A 15,000-nucleotide genomic window follows, 5' to 3' on the forward strand; every position below is an offset into this window, starting at 1 on the left:
TTCTTTGGTAATTTGGTGCCATTTCATTTCATTTCATTTATTTCCCCCATTTATTTAGAGAAGTACAAGGTCTGAAAAGCTCACTACATAAAGTAAATGGAGAAGGGCAACGATATAAGTAAACTAGTCAGATGCCCTTTAAATTAAGTTACATTTCATTTTAAGATAAAAGATAATTACAATAAGCAAAAGAAACGAGAAACACATAGTTAAGGGATACTAAACAGTAAGTGCAGTAGTTAGTACTGAGCAAAATAATTATGAAAAAGAGATCTTTTAAATAGATATTTATTTGACATACTACGAATGAATAGAGGAATATCATTCCAATAATAACATCCAACAATTGTTGGGTGAAATTGCCTTATATTTGTTCTAAAAGAACCGGGATTTAGATACTGTAAGGATGTGCTTCGAGTAGTATAATTATGTTGCTCAGATACAAAAGATAGAGTAAGATTTGATGGTTTGTTATCTACGATAAGATCATAAAATAGTTGACAAGTTTTTAACTTCACAATATCAGGAAATTTAATAAGGCCAAGATTTACATAATGGGGAGTAATATGCTCACGAAGTGGTACCTCATTCAGTGGCGGATCTAGGGGAGGGGCCCGGAGGGCCCGGTCTCCTCCCCCTTATTTTGGTACTTTTAAAGTATATATTCCCTTAGCTCAAGGTCTGGATCCGCCACTGTCATTGATGATTCTTACTGCTTTGTTTTGCAGCTTTACCACTTGAGATATGGCAGCTTCGTAGTTATTACCCCACAATACGCAGCCATAAGTTAAATAAGGATATATAAGTGCATAATAGATACTTGTTAAAGATTTGTTGGGTACATGACGTTTTAATTTTGCAATAATATTTATGCTTTTACTGATTTTACTACTAATATAATCGATATGATGGTGCCATGATAGGCAACAATCAATAATTAATCCTAAGTAGTTAACACTGTGAGACTGCTCAAGATACTGATCCGCTAGTTTAAGAGGGGTGTATGAATTATAATGAAGTTTTTGCCGTGGTTGGAATACTACATATTTTGTCTTACTTAAATTTAAAGTTAGCTTATTTTAGCATATCCAGTCATAAATAGCGGGTAATTCAGAGTTTATTAGGTGTAGCAATGCATCGAGATCCCTACCAGTCGCAGTCAAGAAGGTGTCATCGGCAAATAGTCTTAAAGAGAAATAATTAGTTGCATTTACTATATCATTTATGTAAACTAAGAAAAAAAAAGGACCCAAGATCGACCCTTGTGGCACTCCTGAATTTACAGAAAGAAAACTAGACTCAGCTCCGTTAACATACACTCTTTGCTTCCTTTTGATTAAATAGAACCTAAACCATTGGTTTTCAACATCTCGTATACCATAAAAATTTAGTTGGTGCCATTCTGTCCACTATGTCGCGAGATATCCTCAACCGAAGACCTACCTCTAAATATAAAAGCGAACCGAGAAATCGAGCCAAAAAATGTAACCAAAATCCTAGTACTCGTTGTTAGCTGTGCAGTTAGTAATTTATTTCAGTATATTGTTATTTGTATAGCTAACCACATGATATCGAGTGTAATTTGGAATAAATAAAGCACGAATAAATTTTTTCAAAGAGGATTGAAATTGCACGAACCCGTAGGGAATTTTCCCGTAGGGTAAAATTGCGCCATTTAGGGCGCGCGCTTGATTTGAAAACAAAAGATTTGATTGGTTCTGACCAAACCCTATTGTTTATTAGCCAATCATAATCCTGAATTTAGATGTGTAATTTGCAGTGTTAAACTTATACTGCACTGCTTTCAGCCAATCAGAATCGAGTACTTTTTTCATGTATATTATTACTACTTTAATGCAGTGTAATAAACAGCAAAAATAATGTAGGCGAATGTACGTGAAGTAGTGAAATGTAATGTAAGGTACTAGGGTAGTAGTGTCTGTGATGTAGTTTTATTAAAAAATAAAAAAGAAAAATGGCTGGCATCATAGCTTTGGTTTGCCAGTTTCAGCACTTGGGACTCCTTCAATCTGAGTAGTCTGCTTTGCTGTAACACAGTTATGTGGTCTCATCGTTCAGAAGTCCGTTCGGAAGATTACGCCAAGCCAATCACATTGCCGAAGGAAAGGCCTGACCACAACACCGGGAACTACATGCCCTACTCTTTTCGACTAGTGTGTGGGATCTTTAACGTCCCACAAAGTTTATGAACATTGAAGAGCTGTGAGACGGGGCCTACGGTTTATCGTCCTTATCCAACAAGACTAGAGAGTCTAACCATTAGCGGATTTAATTACAAAGGCAGCACTTTCTCTTCAGTTATTTTAAGACCCTGATTGTTGATCCGGCCGGAGTCGAACTCACGACCTCCCGCATCGCAGCCCGATGCTCAACCAACTGAGTCACCGTTGTGCTTTGACTTGTTTTTTTTTTTTTAAAAAATGACAAGTCCGATTAAGAAAAAGAAATTTCCTGACAAGGCTTCCTCGTTCGGGTGGGTGCAGACCTCAGAAGGCTGAGGCAGCGTTTACACAAAAGCGGTTTCACATCGACAGCATAGTTTCATGATTTCGAAACCACGTCAAAATCGATGCGGTTTGGATGTGTTTACATGGAACCGCTTTCGCCAGGAAATGGTGATGGTATAAGCGAGCGCTGCACTACGTGATAAATTCACTATTTTGAATTCAACAAAGCAAATTTCGCGCCAAAATAGTAACTGTATTCTAATCGATGCACTCTCCTTGTTTACACGACAGACGAAATCGCACGCGTTCGTGTAAACGCTGCCAATGTTGTCGGAGACAGAACACTTGGCTAAATGGTCGGAAGAGATTTTCAGAGATAAGTGGCTTCTGTCGTCAATGAAAGTAAAGAAAATCACGCACGTGCGTGGGAAAATCGTGAGCAAATTAAAGGCTGGTTTTCACAAGCGACGGAGTCTTAAGAGCGCTTATCAAAGATCGCAGTCGTAAGCGGAGTCATAAGCCCGACGGAATCGGAGTCGGAAGAACCAGAACGTTCCAATTTTCTTCTGACTCCGTCGCTTTTGATCCAGTGAAAAGAAGATTGTCGGAGTCGGAAGTAGAAGCGCAAGAACCAACCAATCGCAATGCTTGGAATCGAACATTATGATTGGTTTATTCTTCCGCTTCCGACTCAGTTTTCAATGGATCGTAAGCGACGGAGTCATAAGCGGAATCGGTATTCTCAGCTTCCTACTCCGACAGTTTGATTTTAACCAGATCGTATCGCTCTGCGCTTCTGATTACGGACTCCGACTCCCACTCTAGTCAAAACCAACCTTAAAGAAACCTAGTCGCCCACTATACATCGCGGGCCCACAACTCTTCAGTCGTCATTTTCGGTGCAACCGAAAACTAGGAGATTCTGTAACTGTTAAAGTAATGTTTCCATCGGACATCAAATGGGCCATATAATTCTGTTTTCCATGCAAAACTAAGCTATGTTTCTTAGAATTTCATTTTCAATGATTATTTATGTATGACTTGCTCTTCGCAACATGTTATCGAGTGGAAATGGAAATCTTTGTTGAACCATCTTCTCTTGGAGTGGCAGCGAGGAGTACCCTAAACACCCGCATATAAGAACACTAATTTCAGGTTTGAGGCTGATCGTGTTTTTATTTAAGGGGTGCTTAGTAAGAATCCAGCCTGAAACTGTTCGTTAAATGTTCTTACAATTGGTTTCACAAATACTTCAAATTGTCCATTACTAGAGGTTTAATTAACATACAAGTCTTTTTAAAATAGATTTCAAAGTTTGTAATGGCCCTGAACAACATGTTACTTTGATCACTTACTGTACCGTACTTTTTCCTTCTTCTAATACCCTTTCCCCGTTATATTAAGAACATGTTTTATTTATCAGGCTGAATTTTTTCTTATTTGCGTGGTGCTTTATTGGCCAAATTTCACAGAGGAGAGCCACAACACCGGGAACTGCATCCCCTACTCTTCTCGAATAGTGTGTGGGTTCTTTAACGTCCCACAGGGAACTAATGAACATGGAAGATATTTTATATGAGACGGGGCCTAGGCCTACGCTTTATAGTCCTTATCCGAGAATTGAAAGTCTAACTATACGCGGGGGTAATTACAAAGACAGCACTTTCTCCTCAGTTAAAGACCCTGAGTGTTGGTCCGGCCGGAGTCGAACTCACGACCTCCCGCATGGCAGCCCGGTGCTCAACCAACTGAGCCACTGGTGCGCGGATTCAACACCCGTTTCAAGATTTGGTAAACTTGAAAACGAAGAAATTCTTGGAAAGTAGAAATACAGCATTTCATCTTATGCTACACGTGTGTACTGCGTGTGCGACAAATGAAACCACCTTTAGTTTACTTTTACTGAGGCTCAGTACTTAACTGCCAAGTAACGAGATTACTATTCATGGCATCGTTTTTCCTTTACAACTTCGTCTAGAAGAAACCTTTTTTCGCGGAACTTTTTGCAATTAAAAGACCCCAATGAGATGTACCTGTGAATATCAAAAACTAAAATTTGGCAAAATGATCAATTTTGGGGTTTACTGATACCTTAAACCATCTCGCCTTCTTTTCAATGGGGAGGCGCGGTGGCCTCATGGTTAGTGCGCTCGACTCCGGACCGAGTGGACCGGGTTCGGAACATTGCATTGTGTTCTTGGGCAAGACACTACTCTCACGGTGCGCCCCTCTCCACCCAGTTCTATAAATGGCCCTGCGTTGGACTGCTATCCCATCCAGGGGAGAGTAGAAATACTCCTAGCCGCTTCATGCAACAGAAACCGGGATAAGCTTCAGCCTAGCGGGCCACTTGGCTCGTAAGCAGACTACCCTTTTTTTAACCTTCTTTTCATTGCCAACTTCTTGGGTATCAAAGAAATATAGGTGAGCCGATAAAAACATCTCGCATTTTCTCAGGATTATTTTTGGTTTGATCAAGTCCCAAGAGTATAATACGTCAACAAAACTCCCGTATGTCAACAAAAACATGAGCGAATTAAAGCTGACTAGGGTCCTTAAAGGGAGAACAGAGTAAGACTCGTAAGCAATCCCATAACTACAAGAAACTACCAAAAAAACAAAGGAAGCCCAAAACTGTACTGTGGCCCGATGTCGGAACAAAAGGTTGTCCAGTTTGGGTTTTTCATTCACTTCACATTTACTCTAAAAATAAGAAAGCATGAAGTGTATTCTTTTCTTAAAACTTTAAATATATCGTAAAAGCCAACAAAATTAAATGTTCCAAAGTACATTCCATGTGCAATGACGAAACTTTCACTTCATTCTAAAATACTACGATCGCCATTGGCAATATTTACTGACGTTTACTGCGACATTCATAATTCTGCGGAATTTCACCTTCAAGGGCTAAGCGCCGAACTGCGTTTTGGAATCCAACAATCAAATGTCCGAAGATAGTCGGGAAGATCGACTCTGCCTCCGGAAAGTGAATTGGAGTTCGAGTTTTTGTTTCGTTCACAGCACGAATACCATTCTGATTTAAACGTTTTGAAAATGGCTTAACGGTATGCAATGCATACAATTTCACGATCGCAGGGTGTCAGTTCTCTTTCAGTCAGTACAACAGCAAACTAGTAATCGATTTTATTGTGAATCAACCACAACGAAGTCAGCGTTGAATTTAATTCCATTGCTTCAGCCAGTGCAGCAGCACCCGAGTTACCGATTTTATTGCCAGACAAGAGTAACTCTGTCAGCGTTGAATTTCTTTCCACTGCTTTAGCCAGTGCAGCAGCACCCGAGTCACCGATTTCATTGGCAAACAAACTTAACTTTATCAGCGTTGAATTTCCTTCCATTGCTTTAGCCAGTGCACCAGCACCTGAGTCACCGATTTCATTGTAACCCAAATCTAACTCTGTCAGCGATGAATTTAATTCCATTGCTTTAGCGAGTGCAGCAGCACCCAAGTCACCAATTTTACAGTAGAGCAATGACAAGGATGTCAGCGTTGAATTTCTTTCCATTGCTTTAGCCAGTGCACCAGCACCTGAGTCACCGATTTCATTGTAACCCAAATGTAACTCTGTCAACGATGAATTGAATTCCATTGCTTCAGCGAGTGCAACAGCACCCGAGTCACCAATTTTACAGTAGGTCAATGCCAAGGATGTCAGCGTTGAATTGAATTCCATTGCTCTAGCGAGTGCAACAGCACCCGAGTCACCAATTTCACAGTAGGACAATGCCAAGGATGTCAGCGTTGAATTGAATTCCATTGCTTTAGCGAGTGCAACAGCACCCGAGTCACCAATTTTACAGTAGGACAATGCCAAGGATGTCAGTGTTGAATTGAATTCCATTGCTTCAGCGACTCGGAGTGCAACAGCACCCGAGTCACCAATGTTACTGAGAAACAATTCCAAGGACGTCAGCGTTGAATTGAATTCCATTGCTTTAGCGAGTGCAGCAGCACCCGAGTAACCAATTTTACCACTAATAGACAAACCCAAGGATGTCAGCGTTGAATTTACTTCCATTGCTTTTGCTAGTGCCTCAGCACCGAAGCTACTGATGTTATTTTCAAACAAATCTAACTCTGTCAGCGTTGAATTTCTTTCCATTGCTTTAGCCAGTGCACCAGCACCTGAGTCACCGATTTCATTCAAACCCAAATCTAACTCTGTCAACGATGAATTGAATTCCATTGCTCTAGCGAGTGCAACAGCACCCGAGTCACCAATTTTACAGTAGGACAATGCCAAGAATGTCAGCGTTGAATTGAATTCCATTGCTTTAGCGAGTGCAACGGCACCCGAGTCACCGATTTCATTGTCAGACAAATTCAAGTATGTCAGCGTTGAATTGATTTCCAATGTTCTAGCCAGTGCGGAAGCACTTGAGGGACCGACTTTATTAGACAAAGTCCCTCGAGATATATCACATGTCTGAATTTCAAGAAGCGAACCAAAAGTATGTGCTAATTCTTTGCTAAAGGTACCCTGATCTTTCTCACATTCCTTGATACAATTCAATGAAACAAGTACATAGTCATCGCGTGCATTCTCGTCTGCTAATCGGTTAATTGCACGTGCTATACTTGATATAAGTGCCGTGGCCCTCGTCTCGCACCGTTGAGCCAATACACCACAAGTAAACATAAGCACCCGTTGAAACTCTTTAAAATACCTGGTGTCAGAAACTAAGCTATCGGGGCTAATTTCCTCATCTAGAAGCTGGCAACTGAGATAAAACGCAGCAAAGAACTCCTGAAAGTTCTTGTGTAGAAACCCATAGCACCTACTTGGTCTTCGTTTGCTGCGTCCCGGCTGAACTGACAGAAATCCCAGTTCAGGAATTAAGTCGCTGGTACAATTTCGGAATGCGCTGCGCTCGAAATACATCTCATTGTTGAGCAAGCCATTCAACGCTATACAACCCAGATCCTTTAATTCAGCGTGGTAAAACTCGATTGGGTCTTGGTCCGTTTTTGCTAAATTCTTCTTCTGCATGTACCTCTTCAGCACGCACGCAACTATTTCGAGGAAAAGGAGAGTTCTACCTTTTGGCAAATCTCCTTGGAAGTCTTCGCAAAGCAGGCATAGAAGTGCTGTATTTAATGGATTTGCAGTTAGTTCCTCAAGGCTTGCATCCGATCGCAGCTTGTCCAAGAGCTTTTTCGCCAGATGCTCCTCGGTTTTGAAATATCTCCAGATAAAATCTTTAGCATCGTTTTCAGTGAATCCTTCGACCTCTAGCAGGGTGTCACAGCACTCCCGTACTTCTATCCCAGCTTCGTGGCGTGCTGTAACCACTAAATGACATTTTGGAAGCATTCTCCCTTGAATAATCTCTTTATAGACGGGTAATTTATGGGTTGGCAACTCATCCAATCCGTCAAGTACCAGCAAGACCTTTGACTGATGGTCCCGAACGAAGCTGAAGAACTTTTCTCTTTCTTCTTTCTTTATGTCTTTCGGTAAAAGCTGGTCATCAATAGCCTACCAAAAGTCAGAGTTAATGTCTCTACATTTCAACAACAGCAACACTTGGACATCAGGAAATGAATCTCTTGATTTACAGTTCCTGGCCCAGTCGTAAGCAACCTTGTTACAATAGGTGGTCTTTCCCATGCCTGGCTGTCCTTCAAACAAAACCTTTCTGGGTTGCGAACATTCTTCATGTGGTTTGAAGATTTCCAACATGTTAACTGTAGAGTCAGTCTTTGTCCCTCGTTCTTTTTTCCTGCTGACCATTTTTAGCCTGGTAAAAATGTTATCAAGATGGAATCGAAACTCTTCGCACCACGGGAAAGGCGCAAGCCATCCTTCACGGGTTTTGTAGAGTTCTCGAATATCGTCGATAAGGTCAGCTGGACCAAAACCATCTAAAAGAGAGAAACCGTCAATAACTGAAAAAAAAATCGTCCTTGTTCACTCACCCGAAAATATTATATCAGAATAATGCCTACTGTATGCTTATCAGTGAAGTATGAGTCACATAACAATATGTAGCTGCGGCAAAGACCATTTTTCAACTAATATTGAATTGAAGTTTCACGTTCTTTTTGTCTAAATGGTCATACACAAAATGGAATATTTTGCTGGACTACTTTCCTGGTAGGCATATCTAGTTGATGAACCATTATGCCTTAATGATAATAATAATAATAATAATAATAATAATAATAATAATAATAATAATAATAATAATAATAATAATAATAATAATAATAATAATAATAATAATAATAATAATAATAATAATAATGGTATCGGTATTGCTTAAACGGGCCCACAAGTGGCATTGGTATTGTTCTACACGACCGAGGTGTTTTAGGAGTCACGAAGTTAAAACTCGCAAGGAGAACCAAAGTTCTGTTTGGGTTAATGATTGAAAAATCAAACACTGAAGCAAAATCGATGCAAATCGAGTTGCCTGGCTCAGAAATTGATTGTGTCCGGACATTAATCAGAAACAGGGGCGACGATTAGTCGGACGCAAATCGAACACAGGGGCGACATGTTCAGCATATAATTCAATCGTATCGCAACTGCCTTTCATATTATCTTAGGCGGCGGGGGCAGATGTTGTGAAAACTATTACTAGCAATAATAATAATTAACTATATTTACCCAGGAAGCTCCACTCACTAGAAAGTGGTTTTCAGGGAGGTGCTGCATCCCATTGAATTGGAATTTAGAAATGTTGGTTTTTGAGGAGAGGGGAAACCCCCGGGGGAGGACTAGATGGGGGATGGGGGGTGGAAACCAGATAACCCAGAGGAAAATCTCTCGGAGCAGAGTAGAGAACCGGCCACCACTCCGGAATCGAACCCGGGTCACATTGGTGGGAGGCAAGTGCTCTCACCACTGCCGTGCGCCATCCTTGCTCACAAATACGGTAGCTTATGGAAGCCTTTGAAGAGCATTTAAAGAGGCTGGTTCCGGCTGACGGGCATGGCGACTACTGCTGTAGTGCTTGCAAAACAGGCTACTATTTTTATATTTAGCGATGATTTTTCTTTTTATGTTTCAAAAGTAGTTTGTTTCAAATGGAATCGTCTTGTTGTGACCATGATGGAAAGAAATACATTGTTTCATTTCAAGTGTCATTTAGCTGACTCTACGGAATAACTTCGTTTCCATCGCGAGCAGTCTGAATGTCACTTGGGGGCTGGGGGATAGACAACGCGATGGAGGCACGAATTTAGTTACGCACACTGTTTGTAACCCAGCGTTACCTAATCAGAGACTTTAATTGCACTCTCGCTTGGTTGATGCATCACGTATCTCTTGTTTGGTTTGTTGTTGTACTTTATGCATTATACTTCGTGTTACCAAAAAAACCCGAAGAAAAAGTACAAAAAACAAGGTTTGTTCCCCTAGTGTATTTAGTTACCCAAGCTGTTTACAGACCAGCGTTATCTGATCGAGATTTCAATACAACTTTCGCTTGATTAACAACACCTATCTCTTTCTTGTGTAATTCTAAGAGTTGAAGAGAATAATCGCAAATTACGTCCCACTTACATTAAAAAAGAGTAATAGTAGTGTAATAGTTTTTATTTGTTATAATAATAGAAAGCCGGAATTTGTTGCAAAATTCGCCGTTGTCTTTTAAAGACCGTCAACCTTCGGCATCAATTACAGTGAATGCACACCTCGCATCTAGTCAAGTTTATTTTACTAAAACTGTTTACTCACGGGTGAGTTGTCTTTTTACCCGTTTGAATTTTGATTCTTTTAGTAAAAACCGCTTAGTGCTAATTACCGCCCGCCCATCTCCGACTGCATTATTTATGCTAAAAAATTGTGCTGACGAAAGTACGAGTATCGTGAATCCCAAATATGGATTTTTTCTTTTAACCTGTTGCATTTTTCTTACGCTTTTTGTCGTCTGTGTTTTCGGCAGCTGGAATAAAAACAAGAAAAAAGGAAAAAGGAAAAAAGAAAAGAGCCTCCAAACCGATCGAATACGACTTGAACGCGCGACCTCTAAATTTAACTGGAACCTACACGCGCTCGTTTAGCCACTTGGTCACGTCGTCTAAAAAATGCAAAAAATTGGTTTTATCAACGGAGTTGATAATGTAAATTGGCCACCGTACAGAGAGAATAACTTCGGAATAATATAATGTAATATAATATATCTCTGTACGGTGGCCAATTTACATTATCAACTCCGTTGATAAAACCAAATTTTTGTATACTACTTCCCCACCGACGCAGCACCACAGTTTCTTTAGAAACTACCCCTTCATAAAAAATGCAAACCCTGTGGACACTCACTCTCACACGATGATGGCTAAGGGCAGTAGACACCAAAAAGTGAGATTGTTCCACATGGCACCTGCCCACTGTCATCATCTTGTTGGCACTGTCCTACACGCACCAGACGTTTAAGGCCACAATTTGGCAGTATTTCCGTTCGAAGTTTATACTTGCCAGCCTACCTTCGATCCCTCCCAAGTTGTCTTTTGTGTCTCCCTCTTCGCTCTTCCACTGGGTGAGCATTTCTTAAAGAGAGGAAAAATAATTGAGAAGGTTCAAACCAGTTTCAAAACTTTCAAGAAACTGCACCAATCTGCAAATGTAAGGATAGCCTCTATAACACGTTATTACCACGAATCTTTGCTTGACAGTTGACAAAATGTGATACATATTGTGATGCAACGGCAGGGGTGCAATCTCGTTCCCAGAGGCTTCGTTCCCTTGTCCAGCCGCTCGAGAGACGAGCGACTCTGGAATAATCTGTTTCGAATGACAAGATTCTAGATAATAAAACTAAATGAGCCAGGCAGTTCATTGATGCCAGCACTTAGCTCTGTTTTCTGTAGAGTAACAAGGGTTATCACTGATCCTATTTAATTTAGGTTTTTTAATTCTGAATTCTGCTACTCAATCCACCCTATTAAGTGATCACATATCTGCAGCCATGTACAGTGTAGCATGTAGAAGTGAGATGCTTAGTTCGTCAGCTGTTTCTACAATGTAAAAATCACAATGTATGATGGTTGTTTTATTAAAATTCATTAACACACCTTTCACTTCTCCGACTTCTGACTTCACCATTTCTGGATTAAAACAAGAAACAATAATTATTGTGTTTTATTGGTTTGGTTCACCTTAAAGTGTCTCTCTAACACAAGACTACAATCTGGACTAGAAACCCCCTTGCTCGCTTGCATTTACGAGCCTAATGGTGTCGCAGTCAGCTTGTCTTTATCCTTGGGATTTTTGGATTTACCTCGTGGAACTGGTGTTTCATATTCCATGGAATTTCTTTAGTTTTTTCCATATATTTTTTAAGAATGAAGATTTTAGTGTAAAGATTTTTCATCTTTATTATTCCCATTTTTAAGAACGAATAATTTTCATGGTCAAATATTTATTAATCCCTCCTACGTGATTTAGTTTTTCGTACATGTACTATCTGACTGTTTCTGAGATTAAAGTTTTAATTTCACACAGAGTTTGTTTCATTTGTTAACCTTATTTTGGGGTTGAGAGTTTGCTTTGTGAACATCTGCCCCTCATTTTACAGACTAACCATAACTTTTGTCTATGACTTTCCCTCAAATCAACATCCACACACACACTATTCATATTAAACAAAAAGCCAAAAGAACCCGAAGAAAAACTACAAAGCACAAGGTTTGTTCCCCTAGTGTATTTAGTTACCCAAGCCGTTTACAGCCCAGCATTATCTGATCAAGATTTCAATAGAACGTTCGCTTGATTAACAACACTTGTCTCTTGTGTAATTCTAAGAGTTGAAGAGAATCATCGCAAATTACGTCACACTTATATTACAATAGACAAATTAAGCCGTTGATCTACGGCTAAATTTTTCCTTAGTGTACTAGCTTCTCCCTATGTATTTGTTATAATAGTAGAATGCCGGAATTTGTTGCGAAAGTCGCCATTGTCTTTAACAGACCGTCAACCTTCGGCGTCAATTACAGTGAATGCACACCTCGCATCTAGTCAAGTTTATTTCACCAAAATTGTTCCCCCACGGGTGAATTGGTCTTTTTACCCCTTTGAATTTTGATTCTTTTAGTAATAGTAGTAGTATGAGTATCGTCAATCCCAAATTTGGTTTGTTTTTTTAACCTGTTGCATTTTTCTTACGCTTTTTGTCGCCTGTGTTTTCGGCAGCTAGAATAAAAACAAGAAAAAAGGAAAAAGGAAAAAAGAAAAAAGCCTCCATATTGTTCACGTCGTCTAAAAAATGGAAACCCTGTGGACACTCACTCCCACACGATGATGGCTAAGGGCAGTAGACACCAAAAAGCGAGAGATTATTCCTCATGGCACCTGCCCACTGTCATCATCTTGTTGGCACTGCATGTCCTACGCGCACCAGACGTTTAAGGTCACAATTTGGCAGTATTTCCGTTCGAAGTTTATACTTGCCAGCCTACCTTCGATCCCTGTCAAGTTGTCTTTTGTGTCTCCCTCTTCTCTCTTCCACTGGGTGAGCATTTCTTAAAGAGAGGAAAAATAATTGAGAAGGTTCAAACCAGTTTCAAAACTTTCAAGAAACTGCAGCAATATGCAAATGTAAGGATAGCCTCTATAACACGTTATCACCACGAATCTTCGCTTGACAAAATGTGATACATATTGTGATGCCAGAGGCTTCGTTCCCTTGTCCAGCGGCTCGAAAAACGAGCGACCCTGGGATAATCTGTTTCGAATGACAAGATTCTAGATAATAAAACTCAATGAGCCAGGCAATTCATTGATGCCAGCACTTAGCTCTGTTTTCTGTAGAGTAACAAGGGTTATCACTGATCCTCTTTAATTTAGGTTTTTTAATTCTGAATTCTGCTACTCAATCCACCCTATTAAGTGATCACATATCTGCTGTTATGTACAGTGTAGCATGTAGAAGTGAGATGCTTAGTTCGTCAGCTGTTTCTACAATGTAAAAACCGCAATGTATGATGGTTGTTTTATTAAAATTAATTAACACACCTTTCACTTCTCCGACTTCTGACTTCACCATTTCTGGATTAAAACAAGAAACAATAATTATTGTGTTTTATTGGTTTGGTTCACCTTAAAGTGTCTCTCTAACACAAGACTACAATGGACAGTGAATGGGGCCCTTTTTAGCAGTTGTGAACTTGGGGGGTCAGTTGAGGGGTAAATTTAAATGGGTTAAGGTCCACTTATCTCAGCTCTAAGTCTTTCCCTCCTCAGTGACACTGAGAGATACTACTCTAGAGCGGATTTCAATCGAGTGTCGTAAAACCAAAACTAAGGTAATCACTTTGGCCAATCAAAAAGGATGGAGACAATCAAGTAAACCAATCAAAACTCGAAGTAATTACACGTAGCCGACATAAAGCACGGGAAAATGTGTACGTGCGAGCCACAATTGGTCTTGGTTTGACTTCTGATTGGTTGAAAAAAGGGTTGCGAGAATTTTGAACCAATCACTGAGTGAAGTAATCATAATAAACCAAAGTATGTAATACATTTTGTCATGTTACAGTGATAAATGTCGAGTAAAGATTCTGTAGAATCCGTAAGCTGCAGACGAGAAAACGGTTAGGGGAGAAACATGTTTGGACTTCTAGTTTCAAGGAAATTAGGGGTGCTTACCATTTGTCAGAATAAACCGATTGGGATAACCGGTGAATGATGGTAACAGTTTTTCCTAAATCAGCAAACCTGCCCAACGAGATGGCACTTACCATTTGCAATTGTCTTTGGCTGATGAGAGACTGGAAACTGGACAATTTAGCAAATGGTAAGGAAATTTCCACTGTTCCATTAAATGGGAAATGCCATTTACTGTGGTTTGTGTATTTCCCAGTCAGCAGATAAAGCTGGACGCCGCCCAATTAGTTATCACAGGGAAAGAAGGGGGCGGTGATTGACAGAGTTAAGAGTCACTGAAGTAAACAATTTGCAGGTTAGGGCTTGTAACGCATTACAATTGGGTGCATTTGGGCATATGAATTTCTAAGCCACCAAATATTTTGCAATTAACTGCCAAAATGTGTTATAGTCAAGGTGGTGGACAAAACACTGACCCCCAGTCCATGGACTACCCTAAAATGGACTAACTCTTAAAATACTGCTATTGAAAGAACTGAATTGATTATAATACTTACATTGCATTCATCCATACGGCCATGGTTTCACTTCACTTACCGTACATGAAGTTATCAGCCATCACAACAGTAATCGAAAGCTAACCTTTTTAAAATGGGTGCTTAGACTTAAATACTGTTGAACAATACTGTTTAAAATAAGTGTTGAGGCTTAAGTAAGCACTATTTGAGATGCTCCTTACACATAGATCAACAGTACTCATTCAAAATAGTATTTTTGGCATAGTCCATTTGGGTAGTCCATCGGGGTAGTCCATGGACAGTGTTTTGTCCACCATCTAGAGTCAATGCACTTCAGGCATGAATACATTACTTCAGAGACTCATGAAATAATGCGTTCAACAAAGAGGTAAATGCTGTCCACTTTTACTCATCAGTGGAAATATTGGAATCAGTCGC

At 40.0% G+C, this 15,000-nt stretch overlaps 1 protein-coding gene and 1 pseudogene across 2 annotated transcripts in view; both read right to left on the minus strand.

Annotated features, from left to right (window-relative positions):
- LOC138006965 (NLR family CARD domain-containing protein 3-like) overlaps positions 1 to 15,000 on the minus strand; it is a 336,786-nt gene that overhangs the window by 199,583 nt on the left and 122,203 nt on the right. The window lies entirely within an intron of this gene.
- LOC138008504 (NLR family CARD domain-containing protein 3-like) overlaps positions 3,530 to 15,000 on the minus strand; it is a 24,097-nt pseudogene continuing 12,626 nt past the window's right edge.

This window comes from Montipora foliosa, chromosome 6, assembly GCF_036669935.1.
Source record: "Montipora foliosa isolate CH-2021 chromosome 6, ASM3666993v2, whole genome shotgun sequence".
In the NCBI taxonomy this organism is placed as follows: Eukaryota; Metazoa; Cnidaria; class Anthozoa; order Scleractinia; family Acroporidae; genus Montipora; species Montipora foliosa.